General features: G+C 39.5%; 2 protein-coding genes and 1 long non-coding RNA gene across 5 annotated transcripts in view; 2 read left to right on the forward strand and 1 right to left on the reverse strand.

The window, feature by feature from the left end:
• The window catches only part of LOC119481201 (transmembrane protein 151A), a 28,099-nt gene extending 19,707 nt beyond the window's left edge, over positions 1–8,392 (forward strand). Inside the window, exon 7 of the transcript XR_005205126.1 lies at positions 8,135–8,392. The gene's annotated coding sequence lies outside the window, so the exon portion shown is untranslated. The remainder of the gene's footprint in view (positions 1–8,134) is intronic.
• The window catches only part of LOC119481208 (serine/threonine-protein kinase pim-1-like), a 1,020,488-nt gene that overhangs the window by 371,304 nt on the left and 636,583 nt on the right, over positions 1–12,601 (forward strand). The window lies entirely within an intron of this gene.
• LOC119481224 lies at positions 8,621–9,229 on the reverse strand. The gene is made up of 2 exons (XR_005205137.1): positions 9,083–9,229; positions 8,621–8,908 (listed from the first exon to the last, which is right to left on the reverse strand). It is a non-coding gene; the product is annotated as an uncharacterized LOC119481224 (long non-coding RNA).

A 12,601-nucleotide genomic window follows, 5' to 3' on the forward strand; every position in this document is an offset into this window, starting at 1 on the left:
GGAAGGGTCTCCCTCGTTCTCTATCCGCTCACTGAAAAGCACACTTAAAGAACGAAGAGCAATCTCTTACGTGAGGAGTTTCCTGACAATAGAGCAAAAATGATGCACTGCATAAATGATAGAGATGACGGACTTGTTAGTGAGCGTACACACAAATATGGATTACCGAAACTAACAGCCTGGATTCAGCAGAGACAGCAGGGAACTTTCAATGAAACTTTTCTGGAAGGATAAAATAGAGCGCTGACGAGCGCTGACCTGGTTTGGTGTACGGGACACACACTCTGACACACATTCACACACATCGATTCTGGCTCACGGAGCTTTGGTAGCTTTGGGAGGACATCAAGCTGAAAGTGGGCACAAGGAAACGAATGGACGGAATAATTATAACGGAAGACAGAAAGTAAACAGCAACAAGGACAAGTGTTTCTATATGACTGGACAACTGGAAATTGACGTTTAAACAGCCGCTGAATGGGAGAAAATGTGAGATTAAAGGACAATTATTTTTACAGCTATTTATCATTATCTCAGTCTCTTGACTTGTGGATAAAAATTGTCTCCATTAATGTCCCTAAAACAAAAAGAAGCACTAAAAAAGCACTGACCACACTTCTGTGTTCATTTGACTGAGTTGCTTTCGCACATTTTCAATCACTCCGTTCGTTACTTGTATGTATTTTTGTTCATATAGCCACTTAAATTTCTATCTAAATACAATCCAGTCTGTAATTTCTTACTTTTATATCATCTGCATACTTGAGTAGACATTATTTCAGGTTGTTTAAGTGATGTCTAAAATCCAAATGCCTTTGTAAGCTTCAGAAATATCTCATGTCTTAGCTGTTATTTTGTATTATTATTTGTTTTTTTATTTGGTAACTCTTATATAATTTATAAATGGTAAATTGATAGTTAATTAAACTCAATTAATTGTTATTTTACTGTTAACAAACGATGAAATTATAATTTATTAATAATGTTTACTAATTTTTTGGTAATACTTAAAATTCTTTTATTTCACATTACTTTGTGTAATGTGAAATAATTAGTTTATAAATTCAAAAATGTATATTTAAAAAATAAAATATATTTAATAAAATCATAGCTGATAAGAGACGATAACAATTACATTCTGATTACATCATTAAACTATTATCTGTTTATTGTTGCACACATTATAATATTTGATATACTATATTAAATATTTGTTAGTGATTACCAAATGGTTTGTAAACCTTTAAGAAATTGTTTGTAAAACATCTATAAATATTACCTAGATAGATGGACCAGACAAATGTTAACAATATATCTAAATATTGTTTATAGATGCTTTATAAAATATGTATTAACCTAATTAATTAGTGTTAAAAATACCTATCTATGTAATGTTTATAGATATAGAAATAATTTATTTAAGTTTTACGAATATCTTAATCCTTACTTTTATACAGTGTGTATATATATATATATACACACACAAGTAAGGATTAATAATAACTGTTAAAATAACAAATTATATCATTACTAATTGACCATCAATTTACCATTTATAAATGATGATTATTATAAAGTGTTTCTTTTTTATTTTTGTAAAACAATGCTCTTGGCTTCCCAACAAGCTTTCATGGGCGAGCCTCTGGTTCTGAATTGCGTAGGGTACTTTGGACCCAGTTATACTTGCTTGCAAGTTTATTTATTTATTTATTTATTTTAAACAGACAAGTGTATTTCACTCATGTGTGTCGTGACTGGATATTTATATACTGTGTTTTATTATCTCAGAGTGTGTCAAAAAGTGTGTCCTCAGCCACTTCAGGTGTGCCAAGAGAACTTTGTGCCCATGATGTCTTACACAAACGCACACTCACACCCTCATGCGCGCTTGCATGTTTAGTCACAACGCGGTAAAGCAGCCATTATAACAGCTTATTTTAGACTAGACTAACATTAATACGATACCCATACTAGCCCCACACATGCAGAGTCTTAACATGCACACACACACACGCACTGAAAGCATGGAACTGTCCTGCTATTGTTGCCTTTGTGTCCGACGTTGCCAACTTTTTTAGCTCAGGATTTCAGTTTATGCTGCGTTCCTGTGTCAACACGAGCTGTCTTTCACACATTCGTCATGCCAAAGCAAAAAAAAGCAAAAAAAAAAAAAAAAAATCATCACAGAGAAAATGCCTGAGCTTATAACATAAACATAGACGACGATAGCAGCTGGTACAGGTGGTCCGCACCATGTGTAATAATGTGATCTGTGCTGGGGGTGCTGTCTGCTACAGCACCAAACATTTACACGAGGTGACAAAAGGGTGGGTTTACTCAAGAGCAAAAATAACGTGATCTTTATCGGCAACATGCACAGGTGCAGCTCGTGTAAATCCACCCAGAATGTGTCTTATACATTGGTATGTTTGGTTGAACCTCGCAGGCTGCGTTATTGTCCACTAGGTGGCAGCAAAGCCTTATATATTGTGACAGCACAGAGGGTTAACCAACGGTGAATCAAACAGGGTAGAAAACCGCTGCTGTCCTGCTCTCTGTGGGTTCCACATCTGCACACATGTGCCTGGTCAGCGATGTTTAAACAGGGTATTTCTCTAAAGCACCTGCTATGACATCACTGATAAAGGTTTGGGCATAGTTTATACCAGCAGAGAGCAGTGCAGTCCTATGTGATTGTGCATTTATCTTCACTGATCTTATTATTTTTTCCTTTTAACTGTGACTGAATGTGTTGCAAAGCAATATTTCCCATATCCCTCTGCTTCGTGGCCGGACTTGTAGATGTTGCTAAGCAGCTTTCTGAACTTATAACCGCAAGCAATGGGAGCTTCAGTCATTGAAATGACAGCACTGTTAGATTAAGACACTATTTCCACTGCATTATCTGGCTGTTGCCGCCATATATGACACGAATTACAAACAGAGAGGAAGGTTTGGTTTTTCCACTCTAAAATACACACACGTTTTCTTGTGCCCACATACAGCTTTTTTTTTGTTTTGCGCAGGCACAAAATCCCGCTCTCGTTTCCCACCTTTTTTTTATCAACATCGTCACTTAACTATCTTATAAAAACGCTCTAGCAATTATGACCGATGTATTGTTGTCAATACTGTTACTGTTTTTCTTGTGGTCATGGGAAGAGTCGAGTAGTCATATACCGAGTTCGTCAAACACTGTAAAAAACATGTTTAGAGTTGGTTTGACTTGAAATCACAAGAGGTCCAGCTGCATTTTCAGTTTAGATTTTCACTTGGGTTAGTCCAATGTGGATACTACAAACTATCAGGTAACAAATAGAAACGTGGACTATGTTTCACACACAGTTATTGTAATGTATATGAAGTAATGACCATAATTCAGGGTATTCTTTTGACCTTTGACCTCAGACACTTTAATGTGAATTTGTATGCATTAACAAGTCTCCCTCAGCATTAAAAACAGCAGCCAAGATTACTGTCTGTTATTATCACAGACACGTTTGTGCTGCTCTTTTAATAATGAATAATAGCAGTTTTCCATTGTAGCTATACTGAGCCTTGTATCGTGTGTTGTCGCATAATCCTCGATGCTGTCTGTAAGTACTCTTCCGAGTTTAAAGGAACAGTGTGTATCATTTTGGGGGATCTATTAGCAGAAATGGAATATAATATTCCTATGTTTTCATTAGTGTATAATCACCTAAAAATAGGAATCATGTAGGAGCGGGTCCTCTTCACGGAGTCCGCCATGTTGCTCCGCCATGTTTCTACAGTAGCCCAAAATGGATAAACCGAACTCTGACTATAGAGTTCGCGTTTTTACGTTACCTGAAGGCCACCGTAGTTCTCTGACACACTTTGTGAAACTGCGGTAACGTGAGCTGCAGAGTGCAAAACCGTGTTACCGCCAGCCGCTGTCCGACTTCTGTTTCTCCTAAAGTTGTGTTATTACGGTAAGAATGGGCGAGGGGAACGGCGTTACCACGGTTTTGCACTCTGCGGCTCACATTACCGCAGTCTTGGAAAGGGAGGAGTGAGCAGAGGGGTACTCAGTTGGTTGAAATCTGCAACCACACCACTAGATGCCGCCAAATCCTACACACTGTCCCTTTAAGGCAATACATTAGTGTCAGTATAATCAGCCGAATGATATTCAGTGTCTGGGTCAAGAGGCTAATTTTTTGATCACGGTCAGATTTGAATAAAAATGTGGTCATGATTAGAGCAACAACTTGCGTAAATATGTGCTGTGTCACCTGATTGTTAGTTGAGTATCGCCATTGGACAATAACGTTATAAAAAAACTCCACAAATTGTAACCTGGCTTGTCAGTGCAGCTCTCTCAGTTCCAGAAATGATCACGTCACAATGACATTTCCAAATGCTCCTTTACTTCCTTGCTGAATATCTAATGCTGCTGGATTACCTGTGAGCCGTCAAACAAATGAACTGTTACCACAATGTAGTCGTTATGTACATGCAGCCTCTATGGAGTTCAAACAATAATGTCACATACAATGCATTATTGTCTTACACACAGTGATGTGTAAAGCCGGGTATGGGCTTTCTGTTCAAGCACCGTCGAGCAAAAACGTCCTCAGTATTTAAGCTAATCAATATGTAACTAATAATGAGATTGTCAATATCACACCAGATTATAGCTGTTTGTCACTGGTCTGTTTAAGGTAGTGTAATTATTTCATTTGAGTGGATGATGACAGTGAAGGTAATGGAGCTGGTGGCAATAACACTATTAACTGATGCGGTCCTGGCGATGATGATGACAATTAATTATCATGGAAGATACAAATAAAGTCAACCTGCTTGGTATACCAGGGTTTGGTCTTGTGGGATTTTTTTTAACCCAATGATGTCTTTACAATTTTTAAGATATTATTGGGCAGAAATATATTGTTTGATTTATCTGACCCCGCTTTCTTTTTTTCTAAATATAGATTTGATTTGTGATGTGTTTGTTGTTTGCTGAAGTAGTTTGTGTTTGCTAATATTTTTAGAAAACAGGATATGTATGAAAGAACTTCATTACAGAACTAATATGCTATTAGATCTCTGCAATTATGTTGTTCATTGGTGATACTTTTGATTGCTAGATTAAAATAATGCAAGCCTACTATTATAAACATTGCAGATTTAATGATTATTAAATTGATGTTGTCTCCCTGTTAATTCCAGGTGTCCAGGTTAAAGGTGCTAAATGCAAGATTGGGAGCATTTCTAATGCCTCCTCACTGCTCTCAACATGGCGATGGCTGAGCCGGCGGCTCGTAGCTAACGGTGCTAAAAGCGCTAACTGTGAAAACAAAGGCAAAACTGCTGACAGAGCTAATAGTGTTAACCTGAGGGGGAACTGAAGGGTGTGTTTAAAGATTATTAAATTGATTTGGTCTCTGTTAATTCCAGGTGTCCAGGTTAAAGGTGCCAATGGCGCTAACAGTGAAAACAAAAGCAACAGTGCTGACAGCTAACAGTGCTGTGGAACCGGAGGGTGGGTGCTACGCTTCCACGTTGGAACGGCATTATCAGCTGTAACCGCCGCATGATATCAGTGCAGAGCAGCGGCCATGAGCTAACCAGTGGGGCACGCTGACACAAACAAACATGCACTAAAAGCATGCGCGGGAGCCCTGGCAGTGTCAACAAAGCAAGGAGAAACTGGGATTACAAAACGGAGGGAGAGCGACTTCATTCTCTGCTCAGGTAGACATTACTCCTCAATATCTTTACATAACAAATACAGTAGTTGTTTGAGGATGCAATTTCTATTGTGACTTTAAAAGATGAATTTCTCTATCAAATTTACAACTTGTTATTTAGCCAGGATTTCACATCTGTAAAGTTGCATTATGGGAAGTGTAGGATCCCAGATTTTTTAGAGATTGACTTCATAGTTTTGAGAACGTACCAGGATTATTAGGTACTACAGCTCAACCTTTCTCAGTCTAGTTAGTTCATCTGCTGCATAACAGATCATCTGCGAGGTTGCTGTATTTGTGTCATAGATGAGGCCTGGCCCAGTAGTGTGCCATCAGCGTGTCCTTGTGTCGGTAGTCTCATATATTGTCAAGCATCAATCTCAGATTGGTCTACTGCACATACAATATTCATAAAGCTTATTACAACATCTGTGCCATTCACAGGCTGAGCATGACAGGCTGTAATATCTAATATATAGTGTTTTTGTAATGGCGTGCCTGCAGTTGTGTTTTTCTCTCTTTGTCCCGTATATGTGCGTTAAGGGAGCACTTTTCCTCACCAATTTGAGGTGGATTGTGTCTCTGTATTTGTTTGCACCCTTTATCATCTTCATAGAATTGCTCACACTACTGAGAACAGTAACTCAGGAGGGAGAGGAGTTCAAAGCGCCGTTCGGCTGCATTTAAAGCATCTGTTTACCCCCTGACGCTGTACATCTCGGCTCCTCTTGTCTTGCATTTGTCATCTGATTTGTATTCTATAGGTATTGACAACAAAGTACCTCCAACAAAAGCGTATGTCAGCTCAGTTATGGAGTCAGGAGGTGGAACATTTTACTGAATTTTACTCATCCCATGGGACTGTGTCACAAGCTACACTTCACTGTTCATCTGTTTTTTCATAGAAATAATCAAACAATAAACCTGCTCTGTGTCATGTTTATTGAAGACCTGGAGAAATACACATCAGACATGAATTGTTTCAGACTTTGCATCCTCTAAGCCAAACTTGTTCTGCTGCTATACAGGACTGTTGCAGGGAAACTTGTGGTTGCATCTGATCTCACAGTGCTTACACTAGTGTCTACACTAGTAGACACTAGAGGGCAGCAGAGCATTTGCATCATACTACTACATACTAAGGTCTGCAAAGTTACAAAGTCCACTCCAAAGGGAGTTACTCTCCCCCACAGAAACACTGCTCCTGAACTGCCTGAAACGCCTTGCTTGAAGTCCTGCCTTTTCTTCTGTAAGGTGGTGATGTCACCAAGTAACACATTTGCATAACACCTGCCTTGCGGCTAGTTTGGCAAGCCCTCAAACAAACAAAAAAAATAGTTATAGCGGAGCTAGAGTAGAGTCTGAAGAGTTTGGTTTGGTTGACCAATCAGAGCAGACTGGGCTTTTTTTGGAGCGAGGCAGGAGCTCAAACAGAGCGTTTCAGACAGAGGGTGAAAAGAGGAGCTGCAGCACAGCCGTCATGAGAAATATAAAGCATTTTTTGAACATTAAAGCATGTAAACATGTTCTAGTAGAAACCCAAAATACAAGTATCCACCTGAAAATAAGCATATAATAGGTCCTCTTTAAAAGCTTTGTTTACTGGTTTATCTGTTCATCTGATCTAGTGATAAATCAATTCCAGTTTTAAAAGACAAGCGATGATTGTAATTTTGAGGAGAGAATGTTTCAGCTCCAATGACTTTACTTTAGCACTGATGTTTCAATCACCATCCAAAGTATTTTCACGCCATAAGCTAAGCTTGCATCTCCAGTGATCCAAAATATAGTCCACACATCACCTCTTGTAAAAACATGATTCTTCTCTTTCACATTTGACAGTGAACCAAATATTTTAGGGTGTTAACAAGTGATTTCCATATGACGTTTTGGAAATTATAATGTATATTTTAATTATTTTTCACACTTGATTGAAAAAACAATGAATAGAGAAACTAATCGACAGACTATAAATAATCGTTAGTGTTAGCCCTATTTTTATTTAAATGAATTCATCACATTTAATCATATAATGAATCTTATTTTTGTGGGTTTTGCATATTTTTCTGCCACAGCAGTTGTGAGTCACAGTAAGAAATTACTCCCATCTCCAAGGGAACCAAAATACTCTTTTGCTGATATCAATCAACCTGCAAATAATAAGACATATTTACACACATTTGCAGACTGAAAGCTAAAAATCAATTACGCCAATGGTAAGTTTATATCAGGCGGGCCTCCACTTTACTCACACTGTACAGTATGTGAGTAATGGATGCCACGATGAGGCCATTTTGGAAGAGCTCTGCATTAAGGTGAATATGAACACCATGTGTCTGCATGAAGCATGTAAATGATGTCCATTTCATTAAAACTGATCAGCACCTCCTCTCTCTCACCCCCCCCGTCCCCATCTCCAGTGTCTTTCTGTACAGTGGTCTCTCCCCAGTGTTGGACCGCTGGGACTTGCCTGTCGCAGTGTTTCCCTTCAGCAGCATCATCGTCCTCTTCCTCCTTTGTACCGGCCCAGACAACCCCTACTTCCTGCACCACCCAGCTACGCCATTGGGGCTGCTGGAGCCCAACGGCACCGAGCTCAATGCAGTAGAGGTGAGGCGATCCAACGTTTAATTAAATGTTTGTGAAAATATATACATTAATAAATATCTTGAAGCTTGGTTAACTTCATCAACGGTAAAACTTTCCTCACAATCAAAGTCAACAGAAGTATAATTTTCCTACTTTTATTTCTTAAATTGGTGTAACAAAGAGATCTTTCTCTGCTACGTTTTTGGGGTTTTACCATAAGTCATAGTTCTGTATATAAGAAACCTTTCACTAACAAAGACCACGCTTCTTATGAATGCAAATTACCGGCAGGCACAGGAAGTTCAGGAGAGATTTCATTTACAGTAAACATATACATTTATTACATGGTGCACAATAAAGTTAGAATTGTGGAGAGTCTTTGGCGATTACAGTCCATGCTGACGTGGTCATATTTGGGGGGGTAGTGGTGCCGTGGTTAGTAAAGGAATATTCCCCCACTGTGAGTCCAAACAGAGAGTTGGCTGAAGATCTGGATGATGGGATGTGGAGCGGGACTTCTGATGAGCTCAGTAGAAGGAACCTTGTGCACTGGATGTGATGAAGACTGTAGAGATCGGGGTGGAGGAGGATCACGTTGGTTCCTACTGAAATGAGAGCAGAGAGGAGAAGAGTTCTTTAAAGGGGCTCTATGTAAGAATCAGATATTGCTTGTTATCAGTGACACCTGTGACCGTTAAGTCAACGACAGTCAGCGTCCGGTTGCTCGTACTCGTAATATCATTATATATTTCACATTCTTGGCAGTAATGTTAGCTTACCAAACGATGGTCCCTCCTCCTTGATTGCCCGGCCGATGTTGATCCTGGTGTTAACTTTTCCTGCTTCAGCCTCCCGCCCGTGGGCAGAAGGAGCAGGGGAGACACCGTAGTTTTGGTCTCCTGGGCCGGAGACGATAACTCGTTCCAGAGTCCCGTCACTTCACTCAGCAGCAGGGAAACAAGACACATTTCCACACAAACTGCAACTTCCACTGTACACTCCCTTGATATTCTCAAAGCTAAACTAACTCTCTTCTGCTCCGCTGCTCGCTCGTTTTCTCACACACTCGCCGCCACTCTCTCTCTCTTGCTTCCCACATGCACACACACTCTTCGTACTGGCTCTGCTATACTCCCACAACACTAGTTTTCCCCCCTGACATCGGTCACATTCCTGTTTTGCAAGACGGGCTTCACTAGATATAACTTTTTTTTTTTGTTCTTCCATGTTGGAGTCTGAGTTGTGAGTTTTTTGTTCTTCCATGTTGGAGTCTGAGTTGTGGTGGGTGCTGGTTGTTTGTTGGCGTTTGCGGACTCCATTTCTAACCGAACGTTATAGTTGCACACTGTTTGCTGAAAATAAAGACACTTGCGAGCGTGCATGACGTCTCGTATGCCCGCATTCTTCACATTAAAATAAGTCTACAGGCTGATAGAGGAAACCCAGAAAGTCCCGGAAGGTCAAATTTTTTAGGTTAGGTTACAACCTGTTCACACATTGGCAATAAAAACAGCAATTAAAAAAGGTGTAAAAACTTCCTAACAGTCCCTTTAAAGCTTGACAGCAACGATATCATTGGTTTAGGGAGATTGGGGCAAAATCTGGTTGGTTTAAGTTAGAGTGAACGCCCATAGTCAGCGGATAGAGTAGATGCCGGAGAGCGAGAGACTTGTAAATGAATGAGAGCTTACATAGAGTCTTCTTAACTGAACGTCGACTAAGTTTCATTTGGATGAGAACAACTCCAGGTTCTTTGTTCCTGGACTTAAGTTATTATAACTTCTTATAAAACACTCAAAGACAATGTAGAAAGTTATACTAAATCTCTAAATTTTATTGTACATATACACAGTTAAAGTTATTCAATTTACAGCATAACTGTAATATAATAAATAATATAATAGAATTCCAAAATAAAGATGCAGCTACTTTTCCCTTCTCCTATAAACAAATAACTTAAATACATTAATCAAAAAACTTAAAACTTAATACATAAATTAAATAAATAGTCGTTATAATAATATAATAATATAATAAAATAAATAATCTGTTATAATAATATAATAATAATAATAATAATAATTTGTTAATATGCCAAACGACTAAGATATTCAAGGACAGATTCATCCATTATCTGTAATTATCTTATCCTATTCACTATATATAGTGTATATATATATATATACTACTGTATATATACTATACTATCACAGGGCTGACACATAGAGACAGTATAGTATATATACGGTGAAAACCCACGCTGGCACGGGGAGAACATGCACACAGAAGGGCCCCAGGCCGGGTTTGAACCTGCGACCCTCTTGCTGTGAGGTAGCAGTTCTAATCACTGCATCACCGTGCCGCCAGGAGCAATTCAGTAACCCTTAAATCGTAATGGTGACACCAAACATCCTGAGACAAATTAAGAAAATTGGTAGCAGTAAAGGTCCAATCCGAGTCCAAAGTTACAGGTCGGATATGCTACAGGAGTTTGGTGCGAGTATCTTACCGCAGCATCCTACGTCGGATACACCGGAAGTCTGAAGTGAGCTCTGAGGCAGACTGGCACGCAGACTTCCTGTCCCCTGGAAGCACTGAAGACTGGCCTGTCATCGTTACACGCCGCCGTCGGCAGCCACTCAAGCTCCGGAGGAACAAGTCCACCGGGCCGCGATGGCTTGCCTCCACACAGCGACATTTGTCACCGTGCAGGGCTTAAGAGCGGGACTGAGTCTTCCCCTCAGTCCAAACGCCCACCGTCAGCATTGGCTCCGAGAAGCCAGGGTTACCACCCGGGAGACGGCCTTAGCCTCCCAGAATGCAGTTCTCAAAATGCTGCAGGGCACTCCCCAAAGCGCTAAACACACAGTGAGTAGGAATCAGCCAACATGAAGGGGTAACACCCGGCTGGAGTAGGTTGAAGAGTGAAACTTTGTTCAGACGTCTCCCAGTAAACACTAGCTTGGTGACTTGCAGGTGTCTAGACAGGTTAAAGCTAGATTTGGTAGAAAAGGCAAAGACTTCTGGACATCTGGATGTCTTAAAGACTTTTTTTCAGCCAGATTTAGCCTGGTTTTAACCTACCAGTGGAGGACCAGGTAGCTAAGTACAATACTTACAGTAAATGCACTTAGTTACAGGCTATTCCACCACTGATCCTAGACATCTGGACTTCAAATCACCAGTACTTACTGGGTCGGTTACATACAGTATAACTGTTGTCCCGTCATTTCAGTGAAATGCCGTAGAAACAAAGTTAAATATGTAACACACTGTAGACGTCTGAAAAGCTTGGAACTCCTTCAGCCAGTAAGCCAGATGATTGACCTTCACATCAACAGAAGTGTACCATCCCAGCGTTACTGGGAACGTGGGGAGCCCCCCCAGGAAGCCTGACCACAGTCGAAGAAATAAAATAAAACAAAGGAAACTAGCATCATGCAATGTTGTCAGGGTAATGTGTGACGGTCTGCAGACGCTTTGACCGGTGGTTTTGCCGCGGCCCGCCTCAGAGCCTCAGAGCTTCAGAGCTGTCCAGCTGTCCTCTGTAGAAGTTGGGGAGATACTGAAGTGACTTTGTCTAGATCCTGTATTTATGCACAAGATGACATCAACATTCGATACAATTTGGAACATAACAATGTAGAATCCTGCTTTGTCCTGCTGCTGTGTTCTTATTCACATGCTATACAGTTATACTAAATCTCTAAATTTTATTGTGTACACAGTTAAAGTTATTCAATTTACAGCATAACTGTAATATAATAAACAATAGAATAGAAATTCCGAAATAAAGATGCAGCTACTTTTCCCTTCTCCTATAAACAAATAACTTAAATACATTAATCAAAAAACTTAAAACTTAATACATAAATTAAATAAATAGTCGTTATAATAATATAATAATATAATAAAATAAATAATCTGTTATAATAATATAATAATAATAATAATAATTTGTTAATATGCCAAACGACTAAGATATTCAAGGACAGATTCATCCATTATCTGTAATTATCTTATCCTATTCACTATATATAGTGTATATATATATATATACTACTGTATATATACTATACTATCACAGGGCTGACACATAGAGACAGTATAGTATATATACGGTGAAAACCCACGCTGGCACGGGGAGAACATGCACACAGAAGGGCCCCAAGCCGGGTTTGAACCTGCGACCCTCTTGCTGTGAGGTAGCAGTGCTAATCACTGCATCACCGTGCCGCCAGGAGCAATTCAGTAACCCTTAAATCGTAATGGTGACACCAAACATCCTGAGACAAATT

This window comes from Sebastes umbrosus, chromosome 22 (genome assembly GCF_015220745.1).
Source record: "Sebastes umbrosus isolate fSebUmb1 chromosome 22, fSebUmb1.pri, whole genome shotgun sequence".
Taxonomy (NCBI): domain Eukaryota; kingdom Metazoa; phylum Chordata; class Actinopteri; order Perciformes; family Sebastidae; genus Sebastes; species Sebastes umbrosus.